Genomic DNA, 27724 nt, shown 5'->3' on the forward strand with positions numbered 1-27724 from the left:
AGATACCTAAAGTTTGAAAATGGGGCCCCAATAGATTGTGAGCAATTTATACACAGAATTCCACACCTTTTTCCGTTTGGGAATTGTCTGTGAACATGTCGCTAAATTCCTGAATTCACTCATTCTTCAAAATTATTCATGAATATTTTCAGAGAATAGTTCTTGGTGTCCAGATCATTTGCAAGCAGCTCGCTGAAAATATTAAAAATCTATGTGGTGCTGCCTAGCTGCACAAGTCACATAACATTGTCTCCATTCCTTGAATGGATGACTTATGAATACATCAACAAAAGTTCCAGTTTCAAATTGTATTTTCAAGCATAAAATTTTCTATTTGGCATTCAAAATTTGCACAGTTGTTGGTTAATTCTGCAATTCCAAATTTGCTTCATGTAAATATTCAAGCTTTGAGCTATTTATGTATTTTCACACTAGCAAAGATGGATTTCTAGGATATTTGCAGAAAGCAAACACAAAAGGAGTGTGAACACAGCTGAAGCAAATTTATTTAATAATTTGAATGAATATGGATGGAAGCTGTTTGGCAGTATTTCCCCACTTCTGCATATTATATGCAGGCTCTTTGACTGCTGAAAGTGAAAAGCTGATAATTGATTGCAGCAAATCAATATAATCTGATAATATAAAAGGAGATGTTGAAAACACCTAATTCTATTTTCTTATTTCTTATGGTTCTTTGTATCAGGCTTTAGGAAGACTTCCTTCTTTCTTTCTTTCTACTCAGTTTGCCTGCCTTCTGTATTTTCAGAAATGTTTTTTCTTTTACATGAGAGATTCTTAAGCATCTGATATTCTGTATCAGTTTTTCTGCCCACGTAAATTCCATGTCAGGTCCTTTGACATTTTGAATATTTCCTCCTGTCAATCCCTTTTATGTCCTTTTGGATCAGTCACACACTGATGCCCATACTCTGCAATACTCTTTGATTTCATTTGGGTAAATGGTATCATAGAGGGAGGCTCTGACCAGGACATCCTACATTTTTTGGCTATGAGAGTTGTATACTGCCCTTAATCCACACGTGTAGCTGATACAGACTAGCATTGAGATTGTCAGAACTGACGAGGGGATTTAGACACATGACCCCCATAATGCGAGCTGTGTGTCTAGATCCCTAGACCACTTGGACAGTCTCAAACTAGAACTGCATTTAACCCAGAGGTTTCACTTTGCAGGAGTTCACATAAACCCTCCCTTAGGTTTTGATTCTGTGGGTCTCAACCCCTTTGTCCAATTCTCCCATAATTGCATATGTGTAAATCTCATTGTCTGGTAAGCTTCCCATTGGCTGGGAGTGTGGACAGGGCTCCAGCATTTTTACCACAGTGTCTTCTAAGCCTGGTCCTAAAGTCTACACCTTGTCCACACTACAGCTTCCAACACAGTGACCACTGGTTAGGAATTACAGATCCCATTCCTGGCCAGTGTAGCAAGGTCCCAGAAGTTCTGTGCAGTCTGTCATGCACTGACAAGTTCATATATCAACAAATCATTGAAAACATTACGAGTTTGATTTAAATCCACCAAAGCTAAGATGATTCGGAGATAAAATAACTAGGGCATTGGCCTTTTTTCTGGCCTTGTGAAGAGGGAAAAATGTCACCCTAAATGATGAGCTATTCACAGGCCGCAGGACTTTGTAACATTTTATACCAAATAAATTGCCCTATAAAGCAATATAATACTATACTATAGTTTACATGGCTGTTAATGCATGGCCCATCATGAAATAAAATTAATTTCATATAGTGGAGGTGAAAAGTGACAGCCTGGATGAAGGAAGCCCCCCCTCCCTCTTCATAAACAGTGTGGTCAATAACAGCACAAGTTCACCACCCATTCGTTCACTGAGACTATTGTAGTGCCAAGAAGCCGCACTTTCATTGGGCCCCATCATGGTCGGTTTGGTAGAGCCACATAATAAGTGACAGCCCATATGCCAAAGAGATTGCAGTCGGAAAGACGTGGGTGTAACAGGTGGATGAGACAAGCACACAGGCAGGAGATTGGAGAGGGGAGAGCAGACTAACAAGATACGTCTGCACACACTAGCTGTACACAACCGCTGCACACACAGCCTTATCCCTGAGCTGGAGTGACTTGGCAGAGGGTGGCTTACCTTCCATGTCAGCTGGTCCTCAGCCTCAGGCTACCAGGAAGAGAATCAGCAGGAATGATTTGTGATCTGCCAGGACACCAGTCCTCCAAGAGCTGCACTGAGGCTGCCAGCCGAAGAACTATCTGACAGCTAACAATTGTCAGTCACTACTGTCCTAGGCTGGATTTGAACTGGGAAAATAGAGCTGAAAGGGTCCCGTGGCCATTTCCAACCCTCCGAGCTACTATCTAGTCTCTCTTGAAATCAGCCATCTCATGAAAATTCTTCAGTGGCTCTCAATATTTAAAATGATATCTATATCTATTTTTTTTTCAGATTCTGATTGCTAGAGACTGAACTGAATTCCGTCACTGTGCTGTTTTGGCCTTGGTCCCACTGGCCGTGCTATGATGGTTTTGAGCTCTGTAAGTGAATCTAGCTTAGTTGATTCATCCTGTGCATTTAATTTTGATGTTTACATAACAAGGTTATATAATTGCACAGCAAGAGCCCAGAGGCAGGATCTAGAATTATAACAGACAGCAGGATTAAAAATTCTTACGTGAAGTACATTAAAAACAAAGTTCTTAAGCTATATTTTATCTCAGCGGTCTGGGGAGCTTTCAACTTGATTTGAAAAAAAATCAAAGCTACTGGCATTTAAGAACCACCGTTTTGTCAGGATTAAATTATAAATAAGAAACTGGCACCTCACTAGATAAATATGTTGACTAGGTAATTTGGAAGGAGTGGAGACAAGATGATTGCATGACACAGAGAAAAATAGAGGCTGCCTACCAAGGAAGTCAATTTCTCAGTGGAATTATATGTTCTCAAGTAAGTTACTGAAATGAGGGCCCTTTGACCAAACTATTGTTAAATTCCTTTATTATAACTAACCTTGGGTTTGTGAAACCCCTGGCAGGGTGCTGGCCCTATACAAACCCTACTAATAATAATAACAACTGAACGAGGATAACCATACGTAATAATTTGGGGGCTATTTGAACCAGGTCCATCCCTTGTTCAGGTAGTGTAAAAACCTAGTGCAAACCTGCCCCCTAACTCAGACTAAATGCCAAACTCCTCTGAAGTTTGAAAATGTCTGGTAAATCTCTTCCCTTTTTAAAACATCTGTGTTCTTCTGCACTAGGCTTTCAGATGGGATCAGGAATGTCATAGGAAGTTGTTCTCATAGCATTTCTGACTAAACAGAATTCAGGAACTAGTTGAAATCGTCTAAGAAAAATGGTTTTCCATCCGGATTCCCATCCTGAAGAGGTTCCGGAAAGCATAGATGTGAGCTTCCAGTCTGTGACAGGCCCTCACAGTAATGTGAACGAGCTAAATGGAAAAGTGCAGACTAATTAATACCCTTGTCACTAAAGCTGGTCAAATAGCAGAAGAAAGCATTCAGCATGTAAACCATACAATGGAGACTGGTGGTGATAGTGGCCAAGTAACACATTGGCAGAACACCATTCGACGGCTCTGTTCCCTGATGCGCAAATTATCGAAGTGGCTGGGCAGCTAAGGAGAGCTAAGAGCCAGTTTGTGAAACTGAGAAAACATGGAAAATAATTGCATGTACAGATGGATCCAGCCTGAGATTTGTCACTTTGAATTAACACTGGCAGGCACCTGCACCAGCAGCATTTGGAGGGGAATTCTTTGCTTATCACCACAGCGACCGTACTTCTGCAAGTGAGATGGTGGCAGTTAGTCTCCAGAGGGGGAAAAATACAGTCAAAGGGAAGCTGGTATTTAAACTTTGCAGAGTGGGAGAGAAAAGGTGTTGTTATGGTAACAAATTGCTTGTATTCTCCAAAGGAAGCTCTAGTTTTGTTTAAGAGGGAGGAAATGCAGAGAAGGCAACAGGATAATATTTCAAAAAAAATTTAATGAGACGTGAATTGCACATTCTCATTCTGCTGGAGTGTGTAAAGGTTCAAGAGGAAGGGAGCATGGCATTTCTAACCAGGTCTTAAATACAGTGCGTGCACTGTCTTCCTGCTGACAGCTCTGCACCGCGGACTGCACAGAGCCAAACGTCAGTGACTTTGTTCCTTCTCATGTTGCAGTCTCCAAATCAGGCTCATGTTTGTAAAATGCAGAGAGCAGAAAGCACCTCGGGGGGAGCCAGGGATAGCCCCTTATTATTTTCTGGAGAGAAAGAGAGAGAGAGAGAGAGAGAGGCTGGCTCCTGCCAAAGAGCGCAAGGGGAAGCCATGGTGAATTGGACAGGCCAGCATGGTGTCGCTTCTCACTACCCTCTCTGTGATGCTTCCAAACAATTCCTCTCCGAAGTAAACCCTTAGAGGGGAATGCAAAATGACATGCTGTGTGATAATGGGGGAGGCACTGGAGGCCAGGCAAGAGAGTGCTGAGAGGTGGCCCCGAGGAAAGCCTGGTTTGCTCTGCGTGTGAGCTCAGCTCAGCACTGCTGCTGCAAAAACGCTTTTCTAGTTCTGTGGAGACAAAAATTCCCGTGCGGTCGCCCCCGACGCACCCTGCAGCGAAGGCTGTGGCACAGGAACACAGCGTGGTTCGCATTGCTCAACAACCACGCAGGCCTTCAAGCAGCCTCGCTGCAAGTTTACTGAACAGATTTCAGTTTCACAGTTTTGCCTGCCCTCTTCTCCTCGGCACAGGCACTTACTCGTCAGAGGAAGGTGGCAGTTTGACAAGGAACATGATAATTAGGCACGTGCCAGAAATCAGGTATTAATAGAAGCACGATTAGAGAGTTTATGGATAATTTAAGATGCAGCACATTCTTTTAGTGAGTGCCTTGTCTGTTCAAGAGCAGTAATTGCCTGTTACTTTGCAGCTTCTGATGTGCTTGGCTGCATGACACATGAAGATACAGCATATATTTAAAGAACTAACACTCATTCAAAGTACCTGCTTGCAATTTTAAACACAAGAATCCAATAAACTTCTAATGGCAGCACGGAGATTGACAAAAAAAAAAAGAAAGAAAGAAAGAAAGAAAGAAAGAAAGAGAAGAAAAAAAGCACATACAAAACAGCAAATCAACAGTCAGGTAAGTACCCTATAGCAAAACACTGGATGTAGCTCTTATTAATGGCTTAAACTACAGAAGGCAGTTTTGCTTATCTTTAACTGTGATAAATATTGCCTCGCCTTTACTATATGCCACTTGTTTTGTGCCCCAGAGCAAAGATGCTTTCTTGTGCATTGATCAAACAGAATGTGGTTACTGGTTAAGGGGAAATAAAAGAGCTTTTGCATACTGAGTAAGCCCTACAGCACATTACTTGTTTACCTTCTGCTATGTCTCTAGAACTGCTCTAATTTGATTCTTCACAATGTGATGGAACTTTGATCCCGGCTGTGTATTAACATAAAGGAAGATCTTTTATTTCTGAACCAAAAGGCGCGTGCTGTCTCATCTCCCCCTAGCCACTGTAGTATGAGCAGCTCATGGCTGGTGGTGGCATTGTGACATTACCTGTCAATCCCCCCAGCCAATCCCATGTAAATAGGCAAACTAATCGGATGTGATACTGGAAGAGGCCTCAATTCTTTGTGTTTCATTAATTTGCATGTAGTAATCCTATTGGGTCGAATGCACTGAGTCAGCGGGGCACGTGAGTGGGAACTGGACACACATTTTGAAGGGCAATAGAACCCCGATTTACATAGACAACCCCCCAAGCCCTGTTAGCACAGGTGGAAGTCTCTAGCTTTTGGGTGACACCCTCCCTATCAAAACTGGTGGAGACACAGTAGACCCTGGGAATTCACTCAGGGCAGTTTGAGAAATAACAACAGAGGGTGCCTCATGCACGTAGGCTAAGATTTTCAAAAGCGTCTATTGATTTTGCAGTGCCCAGCTGCTTGAAACACCATGAAGGAGTCTGATGAAGGGGTCTGATTTTCAGAAAGTGCTGAGCACTTGCCCTCTGACAATCAGCTCCCTGTCAGACATCTTAAATTGGGCCTCTAAAAATGGTGGCATCTGAAATCACGAGTTCCATGTGCACGAGTTCCACTTCAGTTTCGTGACAACAGCTCATTTCCAGTGTGCCAAAGCTCAATGTCTCTGGTGCACTGTTCCTGGCTCTTGACAGCACAATGAGCCCCTTGCATTTTTACAAGCACCAACAAATTTAAATAAAAATAAAAATCAGATTTGACAATTGTTTGCCTGTGGAATAGTGGGGAGGTGTCCCTTGACCCCAGAATTTCCACCCTATGTGACAGTGCTCAGTGACATGAACCCTCCTCACATGTTGCTGTTCACTTGGCTGAATCATTGTTTTTGTTGCAATTAAAGGTGGGACAGGGTTTTGAATAAGGGTCTGTGGCTGAGAGTTGGAATTCAAACCAACTCTTTAAATGCAGTGGGGCAGAGAAGGGGTTTTGTTAGGTATCACAGAAGCCAAGGCAAAAGGTAAGAAGAATTCACTTAATGGACGCCTGGACACCACTAATTTCCACTTTCTTTCCTTTTATGTTTTTAAAATAAAAATACTGTAAAAACATTTTTAAAAAATCCAAAAAGTAAGTGAGTTCCGGTGAGTCCCTGGGGATAATGGCGAGAAACTTGAATGCAGCTACCAAATGAAGCGCAAAGCTGACAGACATGAAGAGCGTCAGCTCAGCACGAGTATATGAAGTTTCTCCCCCATTTGACTTTTGTGTTCATATTCATCACCTTCGGAGTCACTTTTCCTTTCATGGAATTGCAATGTTGTGCCATCTTGATGGAGCAGCCGATCATTTTCCACCCCTGGATATGCATCTAGATATAGTCCCCTTCACGCAGCAGGCTGCTTCTTCGTTAGGAAAGATGACAGGCAGCCCAAAGTATTGCACTTCTCAACAAGCTTCCTAGTAAGGGGGTAGAAGTAGGCTGGAGCAGGGTTCTATCTGCCAGCTGCCAAAATGATGGGACGGCAGTCTCAGCAGAATGCTTGTCGATTCATCTCATGTATGCTGAAAGGAATTTTAGGTTGCGAAAAGCTTTCCTACAGGTAAAATGAAAGTTCACATTTTTTCAGAGTTCCCAGAGCTCTGCCAAACTCTGCAATCAATCCATCAATCATTCACTTTTTTCATCTCCAGTCACACTCGTAGGGAACCTTGTTCAATTGTTATCTCCCAGGCTTTTAATGTACTACAGGTGCCCTTTGGTATGTTGATCTTTGTGATTACATGATGAATTGAATTTGATTTAGATATAATTGTTCTAATTTGTGCACCCAGTTACTTATCATTTCTACATCATGGATTTTGGATCACATCCAACCATTACAATTAAGGTTTGTACAGTGAGTAAATGATACAGGAGTGCTTGAACACAGGATCAGCAAAAAATGCAACTGAGATTGCAAAACCCAAATTATTTTTGTGATAATTTCATTCTTGAGAATTTCAGTTAATTGTTGCGTATCTCTCTCTTTCTTTTAATGAGTTCATTTGTTTTCAACGGTTTGCCTTCCCACTACTGTGAGTCCAGAGAACTGAAATAGCAGCCAAATTCCAGTCAGAATGGAAAATCACTTCGTATTATCCAAGTCCTCAGATGAGCAACATTCTTTGCTTTCATCTTCAGTGTGAAACATTTTTCATACTGTCTCAGTGGTGATGAAAAATCCTCCTTAAATTCAGGCAGAGCAGAGGTGAGAATTCAGGCTTTCGGAATTGCACAAACCCCCAAACGTATATACCAAGCTGGATTGAATCAGTCCTTGGAGGAGAGACCTTCAGGAGGAGACCTCCAGTGACAGCACTGGATCCTTGCTGTTGGCCCAGTGTCTCAGTTGGGATGCAATGTGGTGCTGTCTTTCTGGGTGGGATAAAGATGCCAATGCACAAAGCCTGATGGTTTACAGCCATCTCCAGCATTTCTCATGAGCTGTGGTGCTGACTCCATTGCCCTGGAAAAGTCCCAGTGCAGGTTATTTTATTCTGCCTCTCTAAAATCCCCCTGCAGTCTCAGCTGGAATCGTCAGTGCTCAGCCCTTTACACAATCGGGCCCAAAATAACTAGCTTTAGTTTGCCCTCTGTAAAATGGGGATAATGAGCGTGACCTCCTTTGTAAAGGGCTTGGAGAGCCGCTCGGTGTTAGGTAAGAGCTAAGCCTGCTGCTGATGATTAATAGTGACTGCAGGTGCATATCAGCTCTGAAAGTCGGACCCTTGGGGTTTGTCTGCACAGCTAGGTTCAAAGCACCAGCTGCACTGGTAGCACAAGCCTTGCTATCCGAGTCTGTCGACATGGCTGGGCGGTTCACTGTGTAGACGTTCCCTTATTGGCTACAGCACATTTCTTCACTCCTTGCCCGAAGCTGACGTATGCCATAGCTGCACTGTGTGAACACTCAGCTGTACCCCAGTGGGAGCTGCATTTCAGTGCTGTGTGAATTGACCCCTCTAGACCCATGACCTGCCTCCTTGCAGGCACACTTTCCATCCTTAGCAGACTTCCAGCAGTAGCAGCTGGTCCCAAAGGAGTGGGTTGTCCTGCTTTTGCATTGTCCCTCTCCCTGGGGGACCTGCCAGGGTGGGGCAGCTTGGAGTTACATCCAGAGCCCCTGCTGGCAGAGACTGCCCAGTGGATGTACTTTTCTGCCCACTTTTGGGACGAGGGCAGTGCAAGGTTTATGGGTATCTTCGGCTGCTGAGGCCCCCTTTCTCTCAGGGTGGACGTCCCTTGCCAGGGTCCTTGTATGACGGTCTGTGCTGGTAGAATCCAGTGCAGATGTTGTGGGAATCAAGCTCTTTATTTTAAGATAGAAATAGGTTCATAGAGTCACAGATGCTAAGGCCAGAAGGACCCATTAGAACATCTAGTCTAGCCTCCTGTATAACACAGGCCAGAAAATTTCACCCAGTTACCCCTGTATTGAGCCAAGTAATTTGTGTGTGACTAAATCCTATCTTCTAGACAGGTAACCAGTCTGGATCTGACCACATGATGAGGTCGTGAATCCACCACTTCCTTTGGGAATTGGTTCCAATGGTCAATCACCCTTATGGTTAAAATTTTGGGTCTCATTTCTAATTTGAACATGGCTACGACTTGCAGACACTGGTTCTTGCTTTGCCTTTTTTTTACCAGATTAAGGAACCCTTTTGTATGCCGTGTTTTCACCCCCTAATGGTACTTGTATATCGCAACATAGCCACATCTCTTATCTTCTTTTTGATAAGAAAAACAAATTGAGCTCTTTATCTTTCCTTGTGAGGCACTTTCTCCAGCCCTCAAATCATTGTATGGCTCTTTTCTGCACCCTCTCCAATCAGAACCCCTTTTTCTTCACGGAGCCTCTGTTTTGTTTTAGTTTCCTTAACTAACTTAGTTTTTGTAGCAAGGCCTTGCTTGTGGGTGGTGCTATAAAAAGCCATACATAATAAATAACAATAGTGATAAAGGCTTTCACTGTCTCTCAAATGAGCACAGAGACGTATACTCTGAGGGAGCACTTCATTACTCTGCTGCTTTTCCAAATTCAAGAGCTTTAAATACCTAGCTTCTTTAAAAAAAAACAACAGTTGGGTGCTGAATATCTTTTCCCCCAGGAACCTATGGCACACCTGGCCCTCTCTTTTGAAAACCCCACGGTGACTCCCCATTGTTTGACATTTATTTCTGATCATTCAGTCTCTGTCACTCTGGTTTCCGAGTGGGCCCAGAAGTGACAGTGACATGGCAATCACTGGCCGTGATCTCCCAAGCAGCCTAGCTGATGAACACGCACTCAAAGCTGCTGCTGGCATGTCTGAGTGGTTGTTGTCATATAAATTGGTTTTGAATGATACAACTAGATATATAGAGATACTTTTAAATTTAGTCCTTCAATTCAAGTTAATTGCTAACCTCTGCTGCTTCCAGGGCAGGTAGGGTCCTTTATTCACTTCATAAAGTTTTGCCTTGGCATGTGTCTTGCCGCTTTCTCTAAACCGTGGTGAGTGAAACAGCTCTGAGAAGCTGCTAGTTGAAAATAGATGCATCTGAAACCCTCTAGGGGACTTTGCAGTGAAAGAGCCCTTCAGCGCATGTGCAAACATTAAACAAAAAATCAGGAAGGAAGAATTTAAAGCAATGAGAGCAGGAACCCAGCTGCTGACTGCTCATGGAGGCCTATTGTTAATTAACAAATGGCTGAAACTTGCAAGATTATATGTATCACCAGTACTGATGAATTTATACCCCTGCTATTTGTGATAAGGGATTAAGGCATACAAACCCCTTGATGAGATCAGGATATGTCTTCTGTTTATAAGTTGCATGTATCTTCACTGCTTTTTTGATCAAGATCTCTACAAAATAACCTGGCAACAGCTATACTGTCTATTTCAAGGTTAATTGAATAAGCAGTTGAAGGTCATGCGAAATGCACTTGCTTTTAGTAAAAGGTCTAATAGAAAATAGACTTTTGTTATTTCCCATAACATCGAAATCCAAAGTGTTAGTGCTGGAAATATTCAGCTTTCCTCTGTTGGCAAATCTTACTTGCCAGATATCCAGATGGATAACCTCTGAACCAGTTTGATTTGAAACCCACGATAGGCTGGGGTTTTGATGAGTCAGGTAGCTTGCACTGCTTTCCCCTAAAGTGATAATTAGGGTTGTGCATCTTATTTACAGAGAAATCTTGTTGGCCTCACTTGGCTGGGTTTTTAAAAATGTTTTGTTTGCTAAACACTTATGAAAAATGAGTATAGCATGCCAGATTATATTGGTCGTGAATATGAATCCACAGCACATAACAGCTGAATCTGAAGGAAAGGTGGGTTTTGCTCAGAAAACTACATTTTAGTCGAGCCAAGGAGCTGCACAAGGTCCAGGCCTGAAAGACTCTGTAGGCCTTACAGGTCTGAGCTTGAAATAATAATAATAAAAAATGTATTTGGGGTTGGCGGGGCTTACAGCTTCTATACTGGCTCTGAAGGCACTCCCAGTTCTCTGCGGCTTAGGTTGCCCACTTGTTTGGGAAATGTACAGGAAAGAACTAACCAAAATTCACATAAGTCACTGGGGTGGTCTTCAGCCTAAGATTACTGTCTTTAACATAGTGCCTGCAATGAAATCAAGTGAAGTACAGGAGGCAAGCTGGTGCTGAAGCTGTGGAAGGGAATGGATAGAAAGGAGAAGTATAAAGATTCAGGAATCCTATTGACATGGGATATGTTTGTCATTCACTGCTTGTTACATCTCTTAATTGTGTGTCTCCATCACTTGAGCTTCCCCCTCCTGATCTTGACAGTACGTCATTTCTATGTATTCTCATAATATCACTTTTTCTGGAATCTTTGCAATCTGTTTCCTCTTTTAACTCTCCTGGGCGTGCATGCACAAACAAAGCCACACATACTGCTAAGCAACAGAGCCCACGCACCTAGAGTCCTTATAGTTGGTATTTCAGCCCTTTAAAAGAGCTCTTGAGCCAGCATCTTTCCATATTTTTAAACTACAGGTGTTATACGTCCTCAGCGGGGGCAGATGACATCTGAAAGTGAGGAGGCAAAACTGACTCACAAAGGTCTATGCTGAGCCAGTTCAGAGTAGTGGGTGAGGATTAAACTGTATGTCTATCCTCAGGATAGTCCACTGGTCCTCCTTCCCCCTAACATGGGTAATATTTAGAGGGATGTTTCACACTGTGAATATTCACAGGTGGTCACCAGAGAGGGAGGGTGTATTGGATCCCTATGGGCCTCAGAGCAGGACTAGGAATATTTACCCTGAAACATTTCATCAGGAGGAAAGGACCAGAGGATAGAAAGTGTCACATTTGGGGGGAAGGGACCACAAGACAGCCTCGGGCATCTACATGCTCCCCACTACCACAGCATCTGAGCACCTCACCATCTTTACCCTCACAACCCCTGAAGAGGCAGGGAAGCACTAGCCCCATTGTACATATGGGGAACTGAGGTCCAGAGAAAATAAGAGACTTGCCCAAGGGAAGCTTGTACCAAAGCAGGGACTTGAGCCTGGGGCCAGCCTTCTACTTAGGGATAACAAGCTCCAAGTAGGGTGGGGGCGTGTAACAGGCATGCAGGGGGTCCTTGTGTGTATTAGTCTCCAGTGCCTGAGGGATGAGCAGAATCTGAGCCTGGACGAATGTCTGGCATGCGCTGTGCTGCGTGTGGAAAGTGGGATGCCTGCCAAATGAAGCATTCCTGCTGGAAAGTGCAGTGCCGGCTTGTGATGCTGCCTGGGGGACAATGCTGGGAGTCCGTATTGGAGCCTGTTCGTGCACCTGGCTAGGAAGTGTGAAAATGGGAGCGGGGGAAAAACACTCCAGAGGTTACATGGAGAGAGCCTCAATGAGTTCAGCACAAAAGCTGGTAACAAATGAGCCATCCCTAAACCTCCAACTGCCAGAAGCTGGGGCTGGACGACAGGGGATGGATCACTGGAAATTGCCCTGTTCTATTCATTCCCCCTGAAGCACCTGGCAGCAGCCTCTGGCAGAGACAGGACACTGGGCTAGATGGAGCATTGGTGTGATCCCTTATGGCCACTCGTCTGTTCTTATGTTCATCTTGGTCACATCCCCCATGCTGTCCACACAGAGGGTGGGACCTTCTCTGTGCAAAAACGGAACCAGGCATTTCCATACCCCTGAGGTTCCCCAGGGAAGGGGGTAAAGCAGGCCCATCGCACCCCCTGCCAGAGATGCCATATCTGCCTTGCAGTCTGCAGCCAGAATGTCTCATTAATCTAGAGCCCCTGCATAGAGGAATGCTCCCTGTGGGGCTCTGCTTCCGCTGTCAGGCCCTGGGTAATTGCATGAAGGGCTGGGGAGGTTGTTATAGTCCACTGATGAGGCTTTAAGACAATGAGGAAGGAGGCACTGTCATTGGGCCAGGCTTCTGCCCCAGCTGCAAAGCATGTACTGCCTCACTAACTCAATCCTTAGCCTCAGGCTTCAGGGCCACCCCTCCCAGGGGCCTTTGCACTTTGTCTGCTCCCTGCAGCTTCCCACTTTCAGTCAGCTCTGCTCCCCCCCTGGGGCTGAGTCGTCCCTTGCTCCTGGAACCCAGCACAGGAGCTAGCTCTGCTCTGGGGTGGCTTTCCCTCCCTAGGGCACAGCCTGTCTCCTTCCCCCATCTGCCCACGAGCAGCCCTTTATAGGCCAGGTGTAGCCCAGCTCTCTTTAATCGGCTGGATTGGGCCCACCTGCTCTGGTCCAGGGGTGCTGGGCTTCCTCTGTCCACAGGGACCGGCTGCCCTGGGACAGGCACATACAAGGGCATGTGGCTGCTGTGCTGTGTCATTCGAGGGTTTCCTCTCCCCATGGTTAATTCCTTCTGGCAGGAAGAGCAGAAGGGGCTGGTTGCCCTTAGCAGCAGCTGATAGGAAAGGCACTCAGAAGTGAGCTCCCCTGCTCTTGCTCCCAGACCCTTCATCCTTCTCTCTTTGCCCCCCCTGTCCCTGCCCCCTTTATTGCTCTAGCAACGGCAAGCAAAGTTACAAGGAAAGTGTGCTTTGCCCAGCACACCCCCCGACACACCCACCCTACATAACACATGGCACATCCACAGGCCACATCATACAACCCATTGCACCCACCCTACGTGCACATCGCATGCCCTCCCCATACCATACACCCCACTGCAAAACACCCTAATAACACACACGCTCTGCACCCACTACGTACCCCCCCACACACAGAACTCCCTGCTCCACACACAGAACACCCCCACAAGACACAGATCCACTAGCACAAAGCAAAGCACTTAGGGCTAAATTTTCATTCACTTCTACCTACCCACACAGACTCTGCCACAGCACATGTGCCTTTGCTCCAAACAACCAACACATTCAACTCCATAACACATACCTCTTCCTCTTCCTAGTATCCCAAATAATCCTTCCACATTCACACACCGGACCCCTACTCCTCTCCACGTACACCGGATGCTTGAGTAATATGAAAAGACTTACAGAGAATGACCAATAAAATAAATGGGTGAGAATGCTCCCAGGAGCAGAGGGGTTACTTAAAACATTAGATTTACCCCCCCTCTCTCCCGCCCAAAGATCTATATTCTGTTTTGTTTGGCTGTGTTCTTTGAATTTTCTATTCATAGCTGATTACTGGAACCAGGTTGAGCTCATTTACATGCAATTTACATAAAGAGTTATGAAGTGACACTGCCAGGGTTTCTATTATCCAGCCCATAAACTTCCTTTTTTACTTGAGAAAGTAACACACAGATCCAGAACGAGCACTAAAACTTCACCTGGGCCTTTAATTTCAGTCCATCACATGGTCCAAATTCACTCTCAGGAGAGCGCAGCCCCAGATTACAGAATCATTTTTATGCTAGTGTCATAATACCCACAATAATTAATTAATAATCTCTGGTGGTGGTAATAATAGCCTTATAAACCACCTTCAGATAAGGACTTATCTACACTAGCCATGTAGAACTGCCTTAACTAATCCAGTATAGTTCTAGTATCTTAGTATGGATATAATTATAATGGCATAAAGTTACTTTATACAGATATAGCTGTTCCCATCTGGGAAGGGGAATAATTACATCACTCTAGGTCACCTTTACACTGGTAATAACTGCATCTACACTGGGGCTTTTACAGGTATAACTACCTTGGTAAAAAATCACACCCCCAAGTGAAATGTTATATTGACGCATCTGATAAGTGCAGAGCAACCTAAGTATCATTTAATAAATGGAGACACAGAAATATTAAGTGACAGGTTTCAGAGTAGCAGCCGTGTTAGTCTGTATCTGCAAAAAGAACAGGAGGACTTGTGGCATCTTAGAGACTAACCAATTTATTTGAGCATGAGCTTTCGTGGGCTGCAGCCCACCTCATTGGATGCATAGAATGGAACATTTAGTGCTATATGGAACATACAGTACACGAAAGCTTATACTTAAATAAATGTGTTAGTCTCTAAGGTGCCACAAGTCCTCCTGTTCTTTTTACAGAAATATTAAGTGGCTTGTCCAAGAGAGGAAAAAAAGTGAGCGACAGAGGTGAATAAAAAACAGATTTCCTGACTTCCAGCTTCCCACTCTTAACCACTAGACCACACTACTGCCTTAAGTAGTGACATGATAGCTACATGTAAAAAGGTAGATGATTGTATATAATTGTATTGTATAGAGAAAGGAATAAAAATGTCATTTGAGATCTGAAACGGTTAATAGAAAAGGCAGGGCACAGGCACCCAGGAAAGGTAAGTGTAAATATTTAAATGCTTTAATCAATAAGGTATTAGTTATTCAGTCTGAGAAAAACACAGTAATTCACTAGATAGAGAAAACAAGTATGCGAGAAATGAATTAATGAATCGACACTGCTGCCTGCAGCTTATCCCCTCTGCCAAGGGCAAGCAGAGTTCTCTGAAGCAGCCCTGTTGCGGATACAAGTCAATATATTTACATTAATCCCAAAATGCAAAACAAAAGTGCCATCATAAATTCAGCCAAGTGCATAGCCCTCATTTAGGAAGAGCGTAGAGCACACTTGCTATTTCCCTCAATTAGAAAGTCACAGACTCTCCATACTTAGGGAGCCAGGGGCTGTGTAAGATGAGGTGCTCAAACTTCTCCCAGTTTAAGGACTCAAAAATGATTTCCCAAGAGCCCAAAAGGCCATTCTTCATTTGTATTATGTGGAACATATTGCTGCTACCTTCAGCTTTAATCCAGAGGTTTCAGTTACTGGAACTCAAAGAAGTAGCTAAAAAACAGGGGAATAGGTTTTTTGCAATTTGATTTCTTTGTCCATTTGACACCAATTCACACAGAGTTGGTCTCACTATTTCCCCTACATAATTAGGCTCCATCTATACAACAATTTACCGTGCCACTAACTAGTCAGCTCAAAACACTTGGGGCCTGATTTTCATTTACACTTAGTCTCTGGCAGTGTAAAAGAGCTGTCCAGTTACATCCACTTTAAGGTCCCTTTAAACTGGCGTAAAAGGTCCTTAGTGCAAATGAGAATCAGGCCTTTTGCCTCCACATGGCACTTGGGAATGTCCTTGCTATTATTATGATTAATATATTTGTACTATGGCAGTGCCTAGGGTTCTCACTCAAAGACCAAGAGCCCATTGTGCTGGCACCATACAATCACAGAACAAAACCACAGAGGAGTTTAGCTTGTGAGCAGAAGACAAAAGAAAACAGATGGGTACAGCAAAAAGCCAGGGGGAGCACGAGGAAAAATTGAAATAATAACGGTCATCTTGAAAAGCAGTAGGCACAGCATTTCCGCCTGCTTTGCACTACCAAAGCAGCGCGGAGCAATTGTTACTGACTACAGACTCTGATCCAGCACACTTACAATCAGTAAATTTACATTTACTACAACCAATTTGACTCGTGTTAAAATACTGGCCGTCCAAGAGCAGGAACATTTAGTAGGCCCTTTGTCAGCTCCTGTCTCACATGTATACAGACCAGCATGTTTGGGAAAGGATGAGCTCAAGCAAGACATCAATCAAGATCCCTTATTCAACTGACTTCTACCCTCATGTAGAGGGATTGTTGCATTCCTTCCATAGGGTCAAAACAGCTCTTTAAATCGGAGGTTTAACTTGAGTTTACAAAGAATCAAATGCCAAGTTAGGAAAAATTAAATTCTGCATGGTATTTTGTTTTGCTGAAAACATCTATTAGCCTTTTGATCTCTGAAATGGGCTATTGAGAAAGAACGTGGCCCTTTGTTTTTAGGATTTTAGCACAGAAGTGTGTAATAATGTTCTTGGTACGAATAATGGTGTTTCTGTAGCTAGCAGTCCTTTCTGGGTCTCCATGCACTTCAGTTGCCATTTAGTGCAATTATTTCCCATTGTGAGCTATCAACGTGGATTCAAATGCTATGACCTGTTAGGCCAACATTACTCTCAGAAGCAGAATTCTCTCATATTAGAATTTTCGCTCTGAAGCTTCTCAGCCCATGACAAGTGGAACCAGTGTAAATCAAAAGTAATTCTACTGAAATCAATGGAGTCACGGGGCATAAATGAAATGAGAATCAGGCCCATAGATGGATATCACTATCACTGCTGATGAGAGATCCCGTGTGTGCCTGTGTCCAGTAGCTACCCCTTTGTTTTGAAGCTGTGCTGTTCTCCTGAGTACGTGGATATATAGCAGGGTGATGCCGTTAGTGGTTAATGTCTTTGAGGACCATTGTTACTGTTGCTTGAATTGCTGACCATGCTCTAATGTTCCCTTCACTGGAACACTTTAGATTCTGTTTCTCTGGGAGTCTCAGGGTAAGACCACAAGGTCACATAGATACATTAGATATGTTCCACAGACATGGATGGCAGCTCAGCTTTCACCAGGTATGAAATAGACAGAGTACAATCATTTACCACAATACCACATCTTGTCCAGTTCAAATGTTGCACTCTTCTTTCAAACACAGCTACTCACTTGCATAAATAATTAATGCCATGGTCTCCTACGACTTCTTCCTCTTAGACGTGCTGCCAGATCCGAGTATTCTGCTGCAAACCTATTTCCTATTAATTGCCTCTGTTGTATACCAGTTCTTGGCCTTAGGTATCATTTATTAGTGTTCCTATTAATGTTCAGATGTTCCGTTCAGGGTGACCTTGTTCCTAAACCTCAACCTAGCGCTATATCCTATTAAATCACCACATTGTAACACAGTTGGAGTAGAAACAATTTACTGCTTAAATAATTTATCTAGATTCAGTACAGAAAGTCTTTTGAAGAGATTCATCAGCTAATAAAGAAAATTGATTCTGGAAGCCAAAGTCAATAAGAGGTTAGAGAAACACCACAGCATTTACAAAGGCTCTGCGTCAGGAGGTTCTCTGTCATCATGTTTGCTCTGATATTGTGATACCATACCATGCCTCCCAAGCAGGGCAGACTCCCTATAATTATTAGCTCCCTGCTGGGTAAGGTTCAAGGTGTTCCCCCTAGCTAGTTAGACCCCCACTGTGTTCATACTTATTCCAATTTACTGTTTTTGTGTCTTTTTGTAACTTAAGGTTTTTCCTAGAGGGATTCTCTATGTTTTGAATCTGATTACCTTGTAAGGTATTTACCATCCTGATTTTACAGAGGTGATTCTTTTACTTTTTCTTCAGTTAAAATTCTTCTTTTAAGAAACTGATTGCTTTTTCATTGTTCTTAAGATCCAAGAGTTTGGGTCTGTGTTCACCTATGCAAATTGGTGAGGATTTTTATCAAACCTTCCCCAGGAAAGGGGGTGTAGGGTTTGGGAGGATTTTTGGGGGAAAGACGTTTCCAACCGGGCTCTTTCCCTGTTATATTTGTTAGACGCTTGGTGGTGGCAGCAATAAAGTCCAGGGGCAAAAGGTAAAATAGTTTGTACCTTGGGGAAGTTTTAACCTAAGCTGGTAAAAATAAGCTTAGGGGGTTTTTCATGAAGGTCCCCACACCTGTACCCTAGAGTTCAGAGTGGGGAAGGAACTTTGACCCAGGGCTATGGGGAACTCACTCCTGAGTCTGAGTGCACAGTGCATTCGATCCCAGGAACTCATGATGTTCTTGGGTTCAGTCCCTAGCAAACTGAAGGGTAAAGTGAGGACCAAGAAAAATGAGGCTATACAGTTACTGCTGATAAGAAACAAGGCACAGGTGAAATGTTTAAAGTAACTTTGGTAGAAAAGTTTTTATCTAGGCCTATGTTTGTAGGTCATATTATGCATATGTGTCTACATGTCATGCGCATATACACTGGTCTCTACACAGCTTGCGTACAGTATATGTTGGACAGGAATTGTCTCAGAGGTTGAGATTTTTTAAGTAATCTAGGGGATTTAGAGATATGTCTTCCATTAATTCCAGTAATTCTAATGGGTCATGTGTCCAAATCAGAAAGACTGCTTTGAAAGCCTCAACCAAAGTCTTCACTCTTGCCTTTCAGACATGGCTTTTACATGCTCTGAAGTTTCTAAGTAGTTCTGAAGCATTATGGCTTGTCAGGGTATATTAAAAATTCATCTCCTGATTGTTTGCATTACAAAGGGACAGCAGGAGATAAAATAAGGAGCCAGCTTAGACACAGCAGTGGCATATTTGCTTAGAAAGGAAGCATTGTCCCCCCTTCCCCTGACCCTGCTGGTGTCTGATGTCTATCAATAGAGGAGTCTTTTTAAAACTACCACCAAAAAGATCATTAGCTATTTTATAAAATATGGCACGTACAATACTCCATATTTTGACCTATCCATGTAGTAGTCCAAATGGAAAAAATATGACTCTAGACTGTATCTAATGCAATGTAAAGTATCTTCACAGCATCCTCAATACCTTTCTTCTAACAAACAAACACACACACATTACTAAAAAGAAAAGGAGGACCTGTGGCACCTTAGAGACTAACCAATTTATCTGAGCATAAGCTGTAGCTCACGAAAGCTCATGCTCAAATAAATTGGTTAGTCTCTAAGGTGCCACAAGTCCTCTTTTTCTTTTTGCGAATACAGACTAACACGGCTGCTACTCTGAAACCTGACACACATTACTGTTCTTCAGGCTGACGGTGCTTAGAAAACCCATTGTAAATTGTGAGGTGGTGGTGAAACCAGTACAAGCATTTGTGTCTCTGTTTAGAATCAGTGGGCTATCACACTGTCCATCAATCTTCCGCAGCATGAATCACTCCAAGTAAGCACATGAGCACAGAAAGTGCAATAAAAAGGTAGGTGGAAAGGTCATAGATATAAATCACAGGAAGGAGACTGAAGCTAGTTGTTTTGATATTATAAACTTTACTTTAAAACTGGGCATCTAACACATATCTAGGAGAAGGGCTCTGGGATAATTGCAGACCATGAGTCAGTATCCCGCATGGAGTTCCCCTGTTATACATGGTACATCTTTGCCTTTGCTTTTAAATAACCTGATATTTCTCAGTTTGACTGGCTAACTTGAGGCCTCTCTCAAGCTAAATGCTAGAGACTCAAATGTGTCTTAAGGAAGTTTCTCCAAAGGGCTGACAAAAATTGGTTGCCTAATAGAAGTGTATCTCAAACTAAAGGTCAAACAAAATTGTACGGAAAACCATGGGGATGCTGTAAAGTGATGGCTTATGACAGGGGATTTCTTCTAAGACTGTGTCTCTGCCTCTCTGACCTGCCAGGCCAACTGCATTTGTCTGCAATGCTCAAGATAACTATCCCCCAAAATGAAGCTTGAGGGAGCAGGGCATTCTCTGCAGGAGGTCCCCACCTCCAGTATTCACTTCAGTGAGAAACGTATCTGAGCGTGAGCCTGGGCAGGTTCAGGAAATGTCGTCAGAGCACTTTGTCCAGGCTTCTTGGTAAAGGCCAGATCTGGAATGCTCAGTACTCTGCTGACAGGCCTGGTCTCTTTAGTGAGATAATTCTAAGGGTCCATCACCTTAGTAGCTGAACACCTCACCTGCATTAGTGAACATTGTGAGTCAGATAGAGCAGGGTTATTACCTGCATTCTAGAGACTGGGAAACAGAGTCCCAGAGAGATTAAAGGCTTTTCCCAAGGTCAGATAAAGAGTGTGTGGCAGAGCTGGGAATTGAAGCCTGATTTCCCGAGTGCCAGCCCGGTGCATTAACCGTAAGTATGTCAGTCTTTTAGCATTGCAGTGCTGTGATGGAACATGATATATTTCCTCCTTATACTTGGTAAATGGATTTTGGTTTTATTGGAGTGTCCCCAGATGCTACAGTGATGGGCACTTTCTCCACATTTGTAACAATACTGAGCCTCTGTGCACTTTTCACTGGAATGAAATGCACACTGAAGTGTGTGCATTGGGTAGGAGAAGTTACTATCTTGTTTGTGATTGGCCTAATTGCTTAGTTAATTGGTCAGTTAATTCAACAGTTGCTAGGAGGGTGATACTTGCTCCTTGAGCTAAAATAAAGAGAGATTCTGTGCGGTGATCAGACCCCTCTATTTGTCTTGATTTCACAGGGAATTGCATGGGCTTTGTACAACAACACACCCTTTCTCCTTCTCCTTCTCCTGCCCCCAAATATGAAACTGTTTGTCCTTTGGAATCTTTAACAGCTGCCTAAGAACAGAATATAATTCAGTAAACATTGGCCCAGACCTACCAAGGCCTGCAGCAAAGCTCACTTATGCACCTCACTTCACTCAGACAAGTCCTGGAGAATTTCTGACTCTTCTTTTCTGAACTCAACATCTGGAGGCCATGAACATTTGAATTGGCAAAAATAAATATTAAAGATGCATTACATCATTCTCCCACTCCTCTGCCTGCTTGTCATTTATTTGAACAGCACAGAACCTGTATAGAACCTACATTGCGAGCAGGTATCCTTAGGGTGAAAACAAATCTATTTTAGGCCCATATTCTTCTCTCAGCTCTACAGGTGCCATCAGTGGGAGTTGCACCTTTACAGATTTGACTGGAATTTGTCCCTTAGTGGTTAGTGCACAAGAGAAAATCGGCAAATGATGTAACTAATTCATAATCATTAGATGCTATGACTTAAAGGGAAGTGTCTGCTTTTTCTAAGCATAATTTAATTTAGACTTTAATGCTTGTGAACTCCTATATTCAGAACAGCAAATAAAAAAATGGTAAACGTGCTGGCTGTACTGAATCCTGGAATTCTGAAGCAAAGAGCAATGGCTTGATGTGCTAGTCTACATATCAATCTTCACAATGATTCTCCAGATCACAGCTATTTCATAGTGGAGCTAGAGTCGGAGCTGAGCTCAACAGCTTTGGATGTGCCAGGAGGGGTGCTGGGATCTCTTCCTCTGTGTGCTTTTGCAAGATATGAAATAAGAAAACCTCTAATCAATATTCACCATTTTCCTGGCTTCCTCTACTCTGAAAGGGGAAACCAACCATTGAAAATGCATGTGGCTGAGCAAAGTTAATTTCAAATGCCACCTCCTCCTGTTTTTTGCTATGAATCTTATTCGGAAGCTAAAGAAAGCCAAAGAGAGCCAACTTGGAAGTGAAAATTAATGTAGAAATGAGAACTTGGAGAAAAACGTGAAGTTGCTATAACCTTTAAACCTGTAATCATATTTTCATGTGCTGAGTCTATTGTATGAGTTTGATTTAAAATGAAAATTCAGAGCCGTTTCCTGGTGCAAATCATATGTAGGGGATGAAACAATCAATGGAAGGTATTGTTTCCAGCCAGCTAGAACATCTCATCTGTGAACACAGACTCATTAGCGGCGTCACTAAAAGGGTTTGAAATGTGGATGTCAGATGGTGTTAAAACTAGCTTTAAATTCTTGTCTCCACTGAACACATACAATATGTATGGTACCAAACCTTAGCCTTGTTTCAGCTTCAGACTCCAAAGGAGCCAGGACATTCAAGAGTGCCATCAAAAGTGTATTGTGAAGGTGCTTTTCAGTCCTAATGTGATGCCCATTTGAAGTGGGAATATTAGAAGCTTTTCTGAAATTTGCTGTTTTGCATAAAAAGAAACTAAAGGAGTAAAGAATCTATTTTATTCTTGTCTAATTTCTATTTCTCTCATTTCTACAAAACAGATATTTTTACCCACTCCAGTACTCCCTCAAAGGAGCTCCTTGGGTGTTGTAGAATCCTTTGCCCTACAACTTAACCTCCTCGCCCCCACTGAGTTGCATCTGAATCAAGTAACCTGGAGGTGAAAGACTATCTCTCCCTGGAGCAATTTAGTGCCCCATTTTCCCCCAGTCTTTTCTTTTGGGGATCTGATTCTGCACTCATTTACGTCAACGGGTGCTAATCGGTCCTTTTACTGGAGGGAGAAGTTGATGTTAATTAGCGACACTAACAGTAACTAAAAATAATTGCTCTAAAATAGAATGCAAAGAGTTGTGCAGAATTCACAGGATCATGTGAATTAGGTCACCAACTGCATGTGAATTACATATGGTGAATAGCCTTAGAGAATGGATAACAAACGACACACAGCCTGAAAACTGTGTGGGCCAAATTTTACATCAAATGCTTTCAAAGATGAATATGCCGACATCAAGATCAGTTTAAGACAAGATACAAAAAAGGTGTTTGCAGTCAATAATTAAATAATGAGAACATCACTGGTTACAAAAGGTAAGAAAAAGAAAGAAAGAAAGAAAGAAAGAAAGAAAGAAAGAAAGAAAGAAAGAAAGAAAGGTATCTTCTGGAGTGCTCCAGCCAACCACTATCTGAAGGCATTAGGATCACACTTTCTTTATGAGATGCTTATTCTATAAATGTTCATTCAGGGGTTTCTTGCACCTGCCTCAAGAATAAGTGTCACTGGCCTGTCAGAGGTAGGATATAGGGCTACATGAACTTCTGGTCTCACCAGTTGTGGCAGTTGCTATTTTCCTATAGAACAACTGACCAGTTCTAGTTCATATGGCCAAATCTGGCCCCAGGTTCCACAGCACATGAGGCTTGACCCAGTGGAGCTGGTGTGGGTGTAGGGAGGTGAGGAAACAGGACAGGGTTTGGAGACCCACACAAGGGGTCACTGACTTTGATCCTCAACCGTAGCTAGGGAGGAGAATTCTTTTCCTTCCACAGCCCTTGCAACAATCCTTGGGGCAGAGGCAGTGAACTGGGGCCTAGAATTCTGTCTGGGACCTGAGGGCTGCATGGTATGAGGCCGGGCTCCTGCACTGGAATAAATTTGACCATCAGAGAGCAACACCTACCCGATGAAATCGTTACTATTATTATTATATTTTAAATAATGAATGCCGACCAGAAAGAAGTTGATAGAATATTTGTATTCATGAAGGATCTCATGCGTTTTCTCCTCTAAATGGCCTCCTTGATTAGATATATCAAAAGTATACCTTGAAGAACCAAGCTCCTTTTATGGATATGACCTATCATTAGTGTAAAAAATGCCTGACAGGACCTTTCAATTTCCTTGTTAAACACTGATCATTGTATAGCCACCTGCCTGTGAATCTCTCCAGTTCATTTGTAAGAAACCTCATTTGCCATTGGAGGCTGGGCTGCATCCCATCACTCACCGCCTGTGTGTCATTTGCAAACAATGGAAGAATTATGTGCCCATGATGAGAATGCATGTCGCGCTACTTAGCCACATTGCCGTATATTTTCACTGCTGTTATATAATAGAGGCTTCCACAGCTGGCAATATCTGGACACCTTTTTCCGTTCCTGTCAGCAAGCTGCTTCTTTTCCATTTTCATCTGTCATCTGAAATTAAATGGTGAAAATCCTCCTGCGAAAATGGAAAGTGCTATCACTCTATTAAAGCAGAGGGAGCTATTGCTAATTCATCTTGTACCCTTTTCTTTCTAGTTTGGAGTCAAGAGAATGGGATTCAAAAGTAAGGGAAGTGCTTAACAACCTGAGACATAAATTTGGATTCCTCTAAACTCAGGTGCAGCTGTCAAGCCCCAGGCAAGGCTTAAGGCTTCACTTCCTAGTTTCTTTGCCATTCAGGTAGAGCCATCTTTTTCTAAATTGGCAAGAAAATAATGACTAGGCAAGCTGGAGCTCTGAATAATGTCACAATGCCCCAAAATAATCTGGAGGTGTTTAAAGTTTCAAAGACCCTACCAGGCTCCCCCTTTCTGTGCATACATAACACTAGCTAGTTGCCTCATGGTTACATACAACCACATACTTAATTAAGCCCCCATGCGTATAGTACTGAACAGATGCATTTTAATAGTGAGTGCTCGGTAGCATGGGCCGGTGGTCAGCCACCAGTTTTTCTGGTCCAAGAGAGAGGCCTGTTGGCAAGAGCCCGCACTCTGCGTGTCTAACTTCAGCAGAGACTTCGGAGCATGCTCCAGGGCTGTGGGGGTTAGTTCCTATGGAATGTTTCTGAGCTCCACATTCCATAGGGAAATGAATACTTCCGGCCTGGTGCCTTACCCAGGGGGATTTCAAGTGGGCTGAATGCGATTTGCCTGGAGCAGAATTTTGCCAGGACATTTGTGAAAAGAGCAATAGGTTCAGTTCCTTAATAGTAGCAAGTGGTCAGGACCAGAACTTTATGTCTCATCCCAGAAAGGCCCCGCCAGCAGCTTAGAGCCACTAGCACAGTGCAGGGGCTTTGGGTTAGGACTGACTCTGAGGAAATGACCAATACCACTACCCAGGTCGTCCATCTAATCGCAGGTCAGGTCCAAACCTGCTTAGCTTCCAAGACTATCGTAGCATGAGATTGCAGGGTTGCAGGGCTCCTGGTTGCCACTGGCAACCGGAACAAACATGCCAAGGACTGAATGGGCTAGTGCACTGGACTTCTCCATAATTGGCCCCTCCCAGGCAGGTTTGAGGCATCCTGCCACAGCAGGGTGTGTGCTGTCCATGACTGACGTGTTATGTCAGTTAACAGAAAGAGTAAAATAAATAAATCTACACAGAGCTAATGAGTAGCCCTCACATCTGCAGCCAGCTCTGCATTTATTCTACCTCTGACCCTGGAAAGGGCACAGATTGCTATGAAAATGATGAATTGCCAAGGTTTTTCATCAGGGGAATGGTCATTTCAAGATCCTATTTACTTCCTTCAGGCACATGAGGATGAGACAGGACAGAGGGGAAAGGTTTCAGAAATGTACTTTAAGGCTGAACTTCACCACACAGAAGAAATTAATTCTGCAGATGCAGTGGAAATGGTAGCCTATAAAGTTAATGAGATAGCACTGAAGGAAGGATAAACAATTAGGAGTATTAGCTGCAAAGATAAACCAAGACCTGTTGCCATCAAAAATACTGAAACTAATTAAATTGGAAAATACAGCGAGAGAGTGCAAAAACAAAAACAAGTAAAGTGAGGGTGAGAATTAACGGGCTTAATATTGCAATGACATTATTATTATTAACAGTGGGAGGTGGGGATGGTTTTGATTAAACCCGTTTGTTCTCCCATACCTTTGCTAAAACACAAAACTAATGTGTGTTTGGGAACACGCAGGGGACATGGAGTTCTGGACTAGAGGATTATTGATGCTCTTGCTTTGGATTCGGGGGGGGGGGGCGGGCGGGAGGGAGTGGGAAGCAGAATTCCCTTCTTTATTGGATATTTGGCATCTGCATCAAACTCCTTTTAACATTTGATATCTGGAACACTGAACTGGGGTTACTGACACAGACGATTGCTGATCAGCTCGGGCCAGCTGTTAGGGCCAGATCCTGCTAGTCCAGGGGTTCAGAGAGCCTTACACACAATGCAACTGCCGTGCAGAGGATGGGGTTAGAGGTCAGGCTGTGAAAATTCCTCTGCCCCACTGCTTGCTGCAGAACAGGGCCACTGGCTGCCCCTCCCTGGCAGTGCAGAGGAGCGTTATGGGGGCAGGGGAAGGACAGGTTCATGTTCATTACAGCTGCAACTCTGCAGATCCACAGGCTAAACTTTGCATCGGGGGGGATGAGAGGGGCCCCAGTCGCTGTGAAGTGTGAAGGTTATAGACGTAGCTGTGCTGGTGCTCTTCTCTTTGGGGAGGGTGGGTTCTGCCCCCCCCCCCCACTTCGGCAGGCATAGCCTGCACATGGTGCTTTTACCCAGGCTTTGACAGGACTCCAGAATTTGGTCCTCAGAGCTCAAGGCAGATGTTATCCCATTATTATTACTGAGCATGTGTCTGGCCATGTGTGGATCTCAGAGTTTCTGACCAGAAACTGAAGGAGAACCACAGACACAGAGCCAGATTCAACCTGGCTGGCACAGAGCCATGCAGACTCACCCCAGGAGGCCAGCCTGGGGTTGGGGAGGTTTTCACCCAGAGGAGAGCAGGTTTAATCCCAAACAGGCTCCATAGGAGACTTGCTGCCAGAGTCTGCTAAGGTCGCTAAATCAAATACATCCACTGGCTACCCTGGCTCCTCCCCTCCTCTGCCCGCACCTCTCACTTCTCAGGGCTGTGCTATCCCCAGGGCTCACTGGTACAATGGAAGCTGGGGGCACACTCTGCCGCGGGCACAAGCGGGGGGCGCACTTGCTGTTGCTAGGGGCCCTATGCCTGGGACTATCCCTCGAGCGGCTGATGTGGAGCAGGGCTGAGTTTGCTCCATGCTCTCAGGAAGCACGTTTTCATGAGCTTTGCAGCCCGAGCTTGCAGGAATCAGGACAGCTGGATGGTTGCGCTGGATAAAGAGCTGGGCTTGTGGGCGCTTTTCTGACCCGAACCTCTGACCCATCTGCCATTCATTCATCATCAGCAAGGAAAGTGGCTTGTGCCACAAGGGCAGGAACAAGCAGTCTGATACAGAACAGCAATGACACAAGAACACGTGTTGAGGAAGCCAATAGGTTCCTGTCAGAGGAAAGGGCTTATTGATTTGAAACAACACAATTGACCCATGAATAGAAAGCGGGGCTAGCAAGGGCCCCTGTGCCTGCCTGAGCGGGAACGACCCATGGCAGCATAACCACGTGCTCTTGGGTCGTATACGGAGAGCCCTCCCGCCCTGTGCTGGAGCTGAGCACTGGTGCGATCTCCCACAACAGCCAGAGCTATAATCTCTGTGGCACTGGCTGACAGCAGAAATCTTTGGTTTAGTTCTCCTATGTCACGTCCCATGACAAGTGTCTGAGGCTCTACGGGTCCTTGTGCTGGGTAAATGTGCAGAGGGGCACAGTCAGTAAGTGCAGAGCGAGACCCTTGTGGATATTGGCAGAT

At 43.9% G+C, this 27724-nt stretch overlaps 1 long non-coding RNA gene across 3 annotated transcripts in view; it reads left to right on the forward strand.

Annotated features, from left to right (window-relative positions):
• The first annotated feature begins 4661 nt into the window (after nt 1-4661).
• Nucleotides 4662-27724, forward strand: part of LOC140900108 (uncharacterized) — a 33046-nt gene continuing 9983 nt past the window's right edge. Inside the window, exons 1-2 of one of the 3 annotated variants that reach the window (XR_012155559.1) lie at nt 4662-4841; nt 4951-5166. This is a non-coding gene — a long non-coding RNA (uncharacterized lncRNA). The other 2 variants (XR_012155560.1, XR_012155558.1) reach the window with 2 other exon arrangements.

This window comes from Lepidochelys kempii, chromosome 18, assembly GCF_965140265.1.
Source record: "Lepidochelys kempii isolate rLepKem1 chromosome 18, rLepKem1.hap2, whole genome shotgun sequence".
Classification (NCBI taxonomy): Eukaryota; Metazoa; Chordata; order Testudines; family Cheloniidae; genus Lepidochelys; species Lepidochelys kempii.